The following is a 10,778-nucleotide window of genomic DNA, read 5'->3' as shown; positions in this document are numbered from 1 at the left end:
AGAGAGGGATGGTAGTCAGAACTGAGGGGATTGAACTACCAGAAGGCAACATTGCAGACATAGAGGACAGTTACAAGTACCTGGGGATCCCGCAGGCGAATGGGAACAATGAAGAGGCCGCTAGAAAAGCTGCAACCACCAAATACCTGCAGAGGGTCAGGCAAGTCCTGAGGAGTCAGCTGAATAGTGAGAACAAGATCCGGGCCATCAACACGTACGCCCTGCCCGTGATCAGGTACCCTGCTAGGGTAATAGGCTGGCCAAAGGAGGAGATAGAAGCCACTGACATCAAGACAAGAAAGCTCCTTACCATGCATGGAGGGTTTCACCCCAAGTCCAGCACCCTGAGGCTGTACGCTAAGCGGAAGGAAGGGGGCCGGGGACTGGTGAGTGTCAGCACCACAGTCCAGGATGAGACAACGAACATCCAAGAATACATTGAGAAGATTGCCCCAACTGACTGAGTGCTCAGTGAATACCTCAGGCAGCAGAAACCCAAGAAAGAGGAGGGAGACGAGGAACCATCATGGAAGGACAGGCCCCTGCACGGTATGTACCACCGGCAGATAGAGGAGGTGGCTGATATCCAGAAATCCTACCAGTGGCTGGACAAAGCTGGACTGAAAGACAGCACAGAGGCACTAATCATGGCAGCACAAGAACAAGTTCTGAGTACAAGATCCATAGAGGCTGGGGTCTATTACACCAGGCAAGACCCCAGGTGCAGGCTGTGTAAAGATGCCCCAGAGACAATCCAGCACATAACAGCAGGGTGCAAGATGCTAGCAGGCAAGGCATACATGGAACGCCATAACCAAGTGTACATAGTGTACAGAAACATCTGTGCCGAGTATAACCTGGAAGTCCCGAGGTCAAAATGGGAGATGCCCCCAAGGGTGGTGGAGAATGACCGAGCTAAGATCCTGTGGGACTTCCAGATACAGACGGACAAAATGGTGGTGGCTAACCAACCGGACATAGTGGTGGTAGACAAACAGAAGAAGGCGGCCGTAGTGATCAATGTAGCGGTTCCGAATGACAGCAATATCAGGAAGAAGGAACACGAGAAGCTGGAGAAATACCAAGGGCTCAGAGAAGAGTTCGAGAGGATGTGGAGGGTGAAGGTAACGGTGGTCCCTGTGGTAATCGGAGCACTAGGTGCGGTGACTCCCAAGCTAAAAAACCTGAAGCTAAGAAGCTAAGAAACCTGGCCCCACCTTATCATGCGAATTCCTGAGATCAGATGGCCCAGGATGTGAATGGGCGTTAAGGCGTCTGGGAAGGGATCTCAAAACTGGATTATAGATGGCAGAGAGTTGGTGTCGTAAACCCCAAGCCTCTGTTCAAAGATGGTCGCTCACAGTGGACATAGATGGCTTCTTTCACTCCTCTTTCAAACCATCTGTCCTCTCTGTCCAAAATGTGAACATTGGCATCCTCGAAAGAGGATGCCTTAACGCCCACTCACATCCTGGGCCATCTGATCTCAGGAATTCGCATGATAAGGTGGGGCCAGGTTTCACAATGAACTCACCAGAAACTCTGGCTGATTGGGACCCACACCCAGTTTCACACCTTGGCTCAGGCGATTAGAGGATCATCAGGGGGTCCTTTTGTCCCTCTGTGGGGGGTTACTCCCACTAGGTTTATATCTGGGACTCTCCACCATTTGACCTTAGAACTGAAGAAGCTTCTGGGATGAGAGGTGAAACGTCTTCAAGTAACTTAAAAGAAGTCCAGACGCTTTTCTTTGCAAGCTCCTTTGACTATGATGACCTGGATGACTGAGAACCTTCACAGACAACTACACACTCCTCAGCCTATCTGGGAAAGTCTATGCCAAGGTGCTGGAAAGGAGAGTTCGTCCGCTAGTTGAACCTCGGATACAGGAGGAACAATGCGGTTTTCGTCCTGGTCGCGGAACACTGGACCAGCTCTTTATCCTCTCGAGGATACTTGAGGGTGCATGGGAGTTTGCCCAACCAGTCTACATGTGTTTTGTGGACTTGGAGAAGGCATTCGACCGTGTCCCTCGGGGTGTCCTGTGGGAGGTGTTGCGGGAGTATGGGGTGTCTGGCCCATTGCTACGGGCCATTCGATCCCTATACAACCGTTGCAAGAGCTTGGTTCGCATTGCCGGCAATAAGTCGGGCTCCCGGTGAGTGATGGGCTCCGCCAGGGCTGCCCTTTGTCTCCGTTTTTGTTCATAATTTTTATGGACAGGATTTCTAGGCGCAGCCAAGTGGCGGAGGGCTTTCGCTTTGGTGGCCTCAGAGTCTCATCTCTGATTTTTGCGGATGATGTGGTTCTGTTGGCTTCATCGGGTGAGGGCCTCCAGCTCGCACTGGAACGGTTCACAGCCGAGTGTGAAGCAGCGGGAATGAGGATCAGCACCTCCAAATCTGAGGCCATGGTTCTCAGCCAGAAAAGGGTGGAGTGCCCACTCTGGGTCGGGGATGAGTTCCTGCCCCAAGTGGAGGAGTTCAAGTATCTCGGGGTCTTGTTAGCGAGTGATGGGAGAAGGGAGCCGGAGATCGACAGACGGATTGGGGCTGCAGCTGCAGTAATGCAGACGCTGCACCGGTCCGTCGTGGTGAAGAGGGAGCTGAGTGTAAAAGCGAAGCTCTCAATTTACCGGTCGATCTACGTCCCTACCCTCACCTATGGCCACGAGCTGTGGGTAGTGACCGAAAGAATGAGATCGCGGATAGAAGCGGCAGAAATGAGCTTCCTCCGAAGGGTGGCTGGCCTCTCCCTTAGAGATAGGGTGAGAAGTTCGGCCATCCAGGAGGAGCTCAGAGTAGAGCAGCTGCTCCTCCACATTGAAAGGAGCCAGCTGAGGTGGTTCAGGCATCTGACAAGGATGCCCTGGCGCCTCCTGGGTGAGGTGTTCCAGGAGGCCCCGGGGCAGACCCAGGACACGCTGGAGAGATTATATCTCTCGGCTGGCCTGGGGACGCCTTGGTGTTCCCCCGGATAAGCTGGAGGAGGTGGCTGGGGAGAGGGAGGTCTGGGCCTCTTTGCTTAAGCTGCTGCCCCCGCGACCCGGCCTCGGATAAAACGGATGAAGATGGATGGATGGATGGATGGATGGATGGATGTTCATGACAAAAATGAATGACCAACAAAACATTTTTCTCCTTCATTTCTGTCACACAAAGCTGTATGTAACGTTTCTCGCGGTTAGTATCATGGGTGCTAGGCCACCTGAACAGTGCGATGAAGGCTAGACCGTCCCATTTCACAAGCCTCTCACTTCCGCACTTCTCGTACTTATAGTACGCACCGTACGTAGTGCGCGTAGTGCGCGTAGTTCGCGTACTTCAAGCGTGCAGACCCTGAATTGGGACACAGCCGTGGACTGCCCTGAGGGAGAGGAATCGGCGGTAAGCCCACTGCCACAGCCAATTCGCAGAGGGGAGGAGAGCCCAGCCCCCCCCTGCCGGTTGATATAGGCCGCCACAGCCATGCTGTCCATCTGGACAATCACGTGGAACCTACGCAACCAAGGCAGAAAGTGACGAAGTTCCAGGAACGTGGCCTGCAGCTCCAACGTGTTGATATGGCGAGAGAATTTTTCATGAAAGAAATAGTAAAAGAGGGACAGACAGTAAGGGGCTCTTTGCTAGTCTATCTTTGTTTATAATTCAAAAGCAAACAGGATAAAGTTTATATTTTTAAAAATCCATATCCAGTGTTGAGAAGGTTACTTTTAAAATGTATTCCACTACAGACTACAGAATACATGCCCCAAAGTGTATTTTGTAATTTATTCCGTTACGTTACTCAATGACAGTAACGTATTCTGAATACTTTGGATTACTTAATATATTATCATGCTTTTTACAACTACATGAATGTGCTATTGCTGTGTGATTTATTACTGTTACTGAAGGTTACTCGCCATATCAATACCAACTAAATTTTTAAATCTTAATATTCAGGCAGACCTGAAGGAGATGAGCACACACACCTGCAGCAAATGAAGCCTCGTCGGGGACTTAAGAGTGTGGCTGAGCGCTCCTCGGCGTAGAATCATTGCGTCAGACTCCATGTTAGTGCCGTTAGTGTCAAGTCCAGTGAGTGCATGCCCGCAGTAGTTGAGTGTCCTGACAACTGCTTCTATTGTTTCCTGCAGGAAGAGCATGGAAAGCTAGAACAGCGAGCATGGAGAGTGCAGACACACAGGAACGGAGAGCACGAGGTAGACGGATTGGGGAGGAAGACACGGTGCAATAGTCAGGAGAACGCACAGGGATTGTTTGTGTGAATATTTACTGCACTGTAAATAAACACACTGTTCACCACACAGAGTCCGACATTTGGGTCCTCCTTTCCCCACATCCCCACGCAGACCATGACAGAATGATCTCGCCAGACATGGATCCAGTGGACTCTGAGGAGAGGCTCAGGAGGGAGGTAATGGACAAAGTTTACAAAATGTGTGATTTGTGGTAGGAGAAGCCAGGGGAAGGGTTGATTAAAAATTTAAAAACTTTTTAATTTTCCCTGGCTAGTGGACTCTCTCAACCCGATCACCATGGACTTCCTGTTCTCCACCCTCCAGCTTCACTTTCCTACCCAGGCTACCCACTGGCCCAGCCCGCTGGTGGATTCTCAGCCTGGCACGCCGGCCCCAGCATCGTTAGGGAAGCGACGTTTGCACCGCCGGCGCTCCTCACCGCAGCCGGATTCACGGATTTCGGAACAACCGGCTGTGGTGAGTAACAAAGACATTTCTTCATTTCCTGCTGAAACAGTGACTATTTTTCCTGGGGAGGTGTGTTGTTCAAGGAGTGAAGAAAACTTTTTTTTTCTGCTCATTCTGAGCCGGGAGTTTTCAAACTAGAGCCCATTAACACCAAAACTGTGGAATTTGATACTGTTTGTGCAGCCATTAATCAGACTGTTTTAAAGTTGGAAAATCACCCTGGGGTCTAGTCTGAGGCTGAACTGGGGATTTCCATCACCTTTGGACCCCTGCACATAATTAAGTCTGCTGCCCAACCTGAAGCGTAGCTCAGTCAGCTGCCCAGCTTGTAGCCGTAGCTCAGTCAGCTCAGTCAGCTCAGTCAGAATCCACCATTTGGGTCCTCCTTTCCCCACATCCAAAATGACTGATTAGAGGAAAGTCTCTTCTATAAAAAATAACCCCCAAAATCATCAGAGAGCAGAGTGCGACTCCACTGAACTTCATGGTAGATAAGCTGTTTAGACGTAGTCGGAACCATGAGTTGGCTTAGAGAGCAATCTTGAATGATTGTGTCGAGGGTGGATGGTAGATGATGCTAGTGAAAGCACATGAGAAGTGAAGGGACACCATGGGACATCCAAACTGCGCAGTTTGGATGTCTTAAAAGGAGCGATAGAGGACAGAACTTGGAATCCTGGTGCCACGAAGGTTTGTCAGTGCTTTGCGAAGGAGGCTCTATGTACAGTGGGGCAAAAAAGTATTTAGTCAGCCACCGATTGTGCAAGTTTCCCTACCTAAAATGATGACAGAGGTCAGTAATTTGCACCAGAGGTACACTTCAACTGTGAGAGACAGAATGTGAAAAAAAAATCCATGAATCCACATGGTAGGATTTGTAAAGAATTTATTCGTAAATCAGGGTGGAAAATAAGTATTTGGTCACCTCAAACAAGGAAAATCTCTGGCTCTCACAGACCTGTAAGGTCTTCTGTAAGAAGCTTTTCTGTCCCCCACTCGTTACCTGTATGAATGGCACCTGTTTGAACTCATCATCTGTATAAAAGACACCTGTCCACAGCCTCAAACAGTCAGACTCCAAACTCCGCCATGGCCAAGACCAAAGAGCTTTCGAAGGACACCAGGAAAAGTATTGTAGACCTGCACCAGACTGGGAAGAGTGAATCTACAATAGGCAAGCAGCTTGGTGTGAAAAAATCAACTGTGGGAGCAATCATCAGAAAATGGAAGACATACAAGACCACTGATAATCTCCCTCGATCTGGGGCTCCACGCAAGATCTCATCCCGTGGGGTCAAAATGATCATGAGAACGGTGAGCAAAGATCCCAGAACCACACGGGGGGACCTGGTGAATGACCTGCAGAGAGCTGGGACCAAAGTAACAAAGGTCACCATCAGTAACACACTACAACGGCAGGGAATCAAATCCCGCAGTGCCAGATGTGTTCCGCTGCTGACGCCAGTGCATGTCCAGGCCCGTCTGAAGTTTGCCAGAGAGCACATGGATGATACAGCAGAGGATTGGGAGAATGTCATGTGGTCAGATGAAACCAAAGTAGGACTTTTTGGTGTAAACTCAACTCGTCGTGTTTGGAGGAAGAAGAATACTGAGTTGCATCCCAAGAACACCATACCTACTGTGAAGCATGGGGGTGGAAACATCATGCTATGGGGCTGTTTTTCTGCCAAGGGGACAGGACGACTGATCCGTGTTAAGGACAGAATGAATGGGGCCATGTATCGTGAGATTTTGAGCCAAAACCTCCTTCCATCAGTGAGAACTTTGAAGATGAAACGAGGCTGGGTCTTCCAACATGACAATGATCCAAAACACACCGCCCGGGCAACAAAGGAGTGGCTCCGTAAGAAGCATTTGAAAGTCCTGGAGTGGCCTAGCCAGTCTCCAGACCTCAACCTCATAGAAAATCTGTGGCGGGAGTTGAAAGTCCGTGTTGCTCGGCGACAGCCCCAAAACATCACTGCTCTCGAGAAGATCTGCATGGAGGAATGGGCCAAAATACCAGCTACTGTGTGTGCAAACCTGGTAAAGACCTATAGTAAATGTTTGACCTCTGTTATTGCCAACAAAGGTTATGTTACAAAGTATTGAGTTGTATTTTTGTTATTGACCAAATACTTATTTTCCACCCTGATTTACGAATAAATTCTTTACAAATCCTACCATGTGAATTCATGGATTTTTTTTACACATTCTGTCTCTCACAGTTGAAGTGTACCTCTGGTGCAAATTACTGACCTCTGTCATCATTTTAGGTGGGGGAACTTGCACAATCGGTGGCTGACTAAATACTTTTTTGCCCCACTGTATTTCTTGCTGTCTAATTATGCCAGCAGGTGGCAAGTACTTTAGTCGAGTCGTCTGTGTTGCTGCTCCGTCCTCGCGCAGAATCATGTCAGGAAAAGTCGGGAGAAAGCTCCAGAGTCCAATTTGGGATTACTTTGAATATGACTGTGTTTTGAATGAAGTAAGTGTCTTGTAGTGGAAAGAGACAATTTATGAGGGACATTTCTCAAGGGAAAAAAATCCCACAAACCTTAAAGTGCACTTGAAAAGCTCACACAGGAAGGCTAACCTAGCTTACCTTGAGAAGGTAAGGGAGCACACTCAACCCTCATCCCCAGAAAACAGAAACTAACCCCAGGCAAGGCAGCGTGATGCATCCCAAGACAACAGGACTGGGATATCTACATAACTGTGTGAGTCAATTGCCTTCAAAAAGTTTATCAATTCACTTGAACCGAAATTACGAACACCCGGTGCTGCAAGAGTTAATAGTCATATTGGGGCCAAGATATACATTTTATAGTTGCCTGGTATCAATGGTTGTTCATCTGCCTTTATTTATTTATTTATTTATTTAAAGAACCCATAGGTGGGAATGTGAGTTGTCTGTCTCTGCGTGTTAGCCCTGCGACAGATAGGCGTCCCGTCCAGGGTGCAGGGTATGGTAGCTGGAATAGCAACATACCCAAGGATAAGCAGAAGAGAATGACTGATATGATGAAACTGGGATTTTGTTACACTTACCGTAATTGTTGGGCTATAAGCCGCTACTTTTTGCACAAGCTTTGAACCCTGCGGCTTTTAGTCAGGTGCGGCTTTTCTATGGATTGTCCATGATTTTTGTGATATCGTAAGACGATTTGTTTTGTTTGTTCCGCTGTTGTACGGCACTACGTTGCCTGGCGGAAGGATCGGGGTTCAAGAGTGGTATGTTGGTCACATGTCCATCCGCCAGGCAACATAGTGCCGTACAAGTAGCGCGAAAAACAAACTTCAAAGTAGCGCTACGCGTTCAGCGGGAGTCGTGGATGACCAGCGGCGATAAACTTGCGAAAAGCAAGTTATGCTCAACTCCACCCGTAACTATCGTAAAACGCTTGGACCGGAAGTAGACACCTTTCGCGCATGCGGGGTACGGATCGGGTTTCCGGTACGGATCGGGTAGTGACACGGCCCAAGCGCTTCAAAGTAGCGGACACATGGAAAGAAGAAACACATGAAAACATGGCAGAGCCAATTGTCTACGCTAGAGCTGAAGAGGATGAACACCCTTGGCCTCATATACAAAGTAGAGCAGGGCGATATGGCCAAAAATATTTATCACGATATATATTTGAAAATTTGCGATAACGATATAACTGACGATATAATTGATGCAAGACAAAATACAACTCCACAACATTACTAGCACAAAAAGACAACCTTCCATTTATTTTCACTTAAACAAGAAGCTGGTTTTTATGTACATTAAAGCTTTACAAAAATTTAACAGTGCAAATGCAAATTCCTTGCTGAAAGTTTAACCAAAAGGCATTTCCAGTAGAAATGGGCTGACATATCCTGAGCATAACCATGTATAATATCCACTGAAGTTAAAAAGAGGTGCTGTGCAACATTAAACTGCAGTGTGCAGTACGTATTTTTCAGACCATAAGGTACACAGGATTATAAGGCACATTAAGCGAAACAAAGCAGTCAGATAAATCAAACTTTATTCAACTCATTCTTCTTGCTTCCTCCACTTCTGTACCATTGATTCATTAATGTTGAATTCTCTGGCAGCTGCTCTATTCCCATGTTGTTGCAGTATATTATTGACTAACCTCGTATTGTGGATGGATTATCTCAGTTGTTCTCCTGACTGAAGTTTGGTCCGTTTACAGCATCCTGCCATGCAATTGCATTTGTCTCTAACCATGAGGAACCTTCACGTCAACTTTTATAAGTGGAAAAGTGTTAGTGTTCGTCCTCCAGCTTCACTGTTTATGTTATGCTAACGTAGCTGTGTCACTAGCGGTCACGTAGCACATCATTATATACCAGCTAGCCCAACTTCAGTAACCCTACAAACGTCACTGCTGTTTAATTTCCTGTCCTCATTTATGTTGGAAGTGATAGCAGAGCTGTACGTTTGAATTTTTTCAGAAATCTCGCAGTCATAACATGCTATATCATGCTTAGGTAACTAGCGAAACTAGCGAGCTAACTTCCGCTAGCTTCTTGCTAACTTCTAACTCAGTTAAATGTAATAAATTCTGTTTTCATGGATGCCTGGAAGTTAAACTTCATAGTTACACCTGGTAAGGCAGCAATGCTGATTGTTTTATTAAAGATGAAACAATTTAGACAGTTTTTAACTCTCAGTGATGCTGCAGTGTTCGTTTGATCTGAAGTATATGGAGTTTAGGACCCAGTTACTCCCAGATTTAAGAGCATCTTAGTCTGACAAATACGACAATAACGATGGCCGCTTGCATGTTCTGCAAAAAAATGTGCTTTGTCGTGTATCTGACGGACAAACACCAAACCAGTTCCACATCACTGAAGTTGCACCATTTTTACAAACCAATTCTGGTTCATTTGTTTCACTCAATAATCGGCCATGTGCGCATGAAAACAAAGGCACTGCGCATGCGCGTTTTACTCATATTCTATCGCGATATTTCATTTTCCTATCGTTGCCTAACATTATACCAGTATTACCGTGAACGGTATAGTATGGCCCAGCCCTAATACAAAGAATGTTTTGCTTAAAAGCAGTACAAAGGAACAGCTATGTCTTCAGTGTCTTCAGTGAGAGCCAAAACAAACCAACTTTTCAGCGTGAAAAAACTCAACTCGTGTAATCTGAGGAAACGGTAAGTTTTCTCTAAATATCTTTTTAGCTGTGGTTAGCTTGATGTCAGTCTTATGTTACAGCAGCTGTGTCAAGCTCGAGCTGCGAGTCATATTTTCGGCGCTACGTTGTAGTGAGATAAGTTTGTGGGTGTTTTGTGCAGCTTCGGCTGTCCTTTTGACTCCTTGCCGGTTAGCTAGCTTGAGATACAACTTACGGTGTGTTCACACCGAACGCGATAGAGGCGGCCAGAGCGTCAGGTTTACATGTAAAGTTAATGGAAAGGCGCGATGACCCGCAATTGTGGCTCCCGCGAAAATTCGGAAGCAGATTTGCGTCGCCAAAACGCCTGAAACGCGCGTCAGTGTAGCGCGTTTCAGGCGTTTGACTCGCGAAAAAAAACACGCGTGTGAGTTTTTGTGTTGCATTTTGTGCATACGCGCGTTACGCGTCTACCGCTCGAGTTGGAAAAATCTGAACTCCAGCGGCAAATCGCACCGCGACAACCAATCAGGAGCCTGGTGACGTGGCTGTGACCTAGGTCAAAGGGGCAGATCCAGCCAAAGCCCTTCATACTTCAATGGAGGGAAGGCTAATCAATGCGGTAGCAAACAACCCAGAGCCGTACGATACCAGCTGCTTTCTGTACCAAGACAGGAATATAAAGGACCGAGCTTGGAGGAAGATATGTAAAGAGATCGGGCAACCTGGTAAGTTCATTCATTTCTCTTAAGTTTTCTCTAAAGTTTTCGCTGACCCGGGGAAGCCGCACAAAAGCTAGCAAGCCACCGCTATTTTCCCACTGACGTACAAATACCGTTCTGCTTTTATGCATGTTGTCATTTAGGAATATATTTTATTGTTTATTAATAAACAGCACACAGTGGTCCCGCTGTTCATCCGTCACTGCTTCGCTTTTTCACT

At 47.2% G+C, this 10,778-nt stretch overlaps 1 pseudogene; it reads right to left on the bottom strand.

The window, feature by feature from the left end:
* Nucleotides 1–3,198: 3,198 nt before the first annotated feature.
* The window catches only part of LOC146559144 (uncharacterized), a 55,967-nt pseudogene continuing 48,387 nt past the window's right edge, over nucleotides 3,199–10,778 (bottom strand).

Source organism: Mchenga conophoros, linkage group LG14, assembly GCF_057382185.1.
Source record: "Mchenga conophoros isolate Kocher_MC1m ecotype Shallow Benthic linkage group LG14, M_conophoros_male_GT1.1, whole genome shotgun sequence".
NCBI lineage: Eukaryota > Metazoa > Chordata > Actinopteri > Cichliformes > Cichlidae > Mchenga > Mchenga conophoros.
This window is presented reverse-complemented; position numbering and strand designations above follow the sequence as displayed.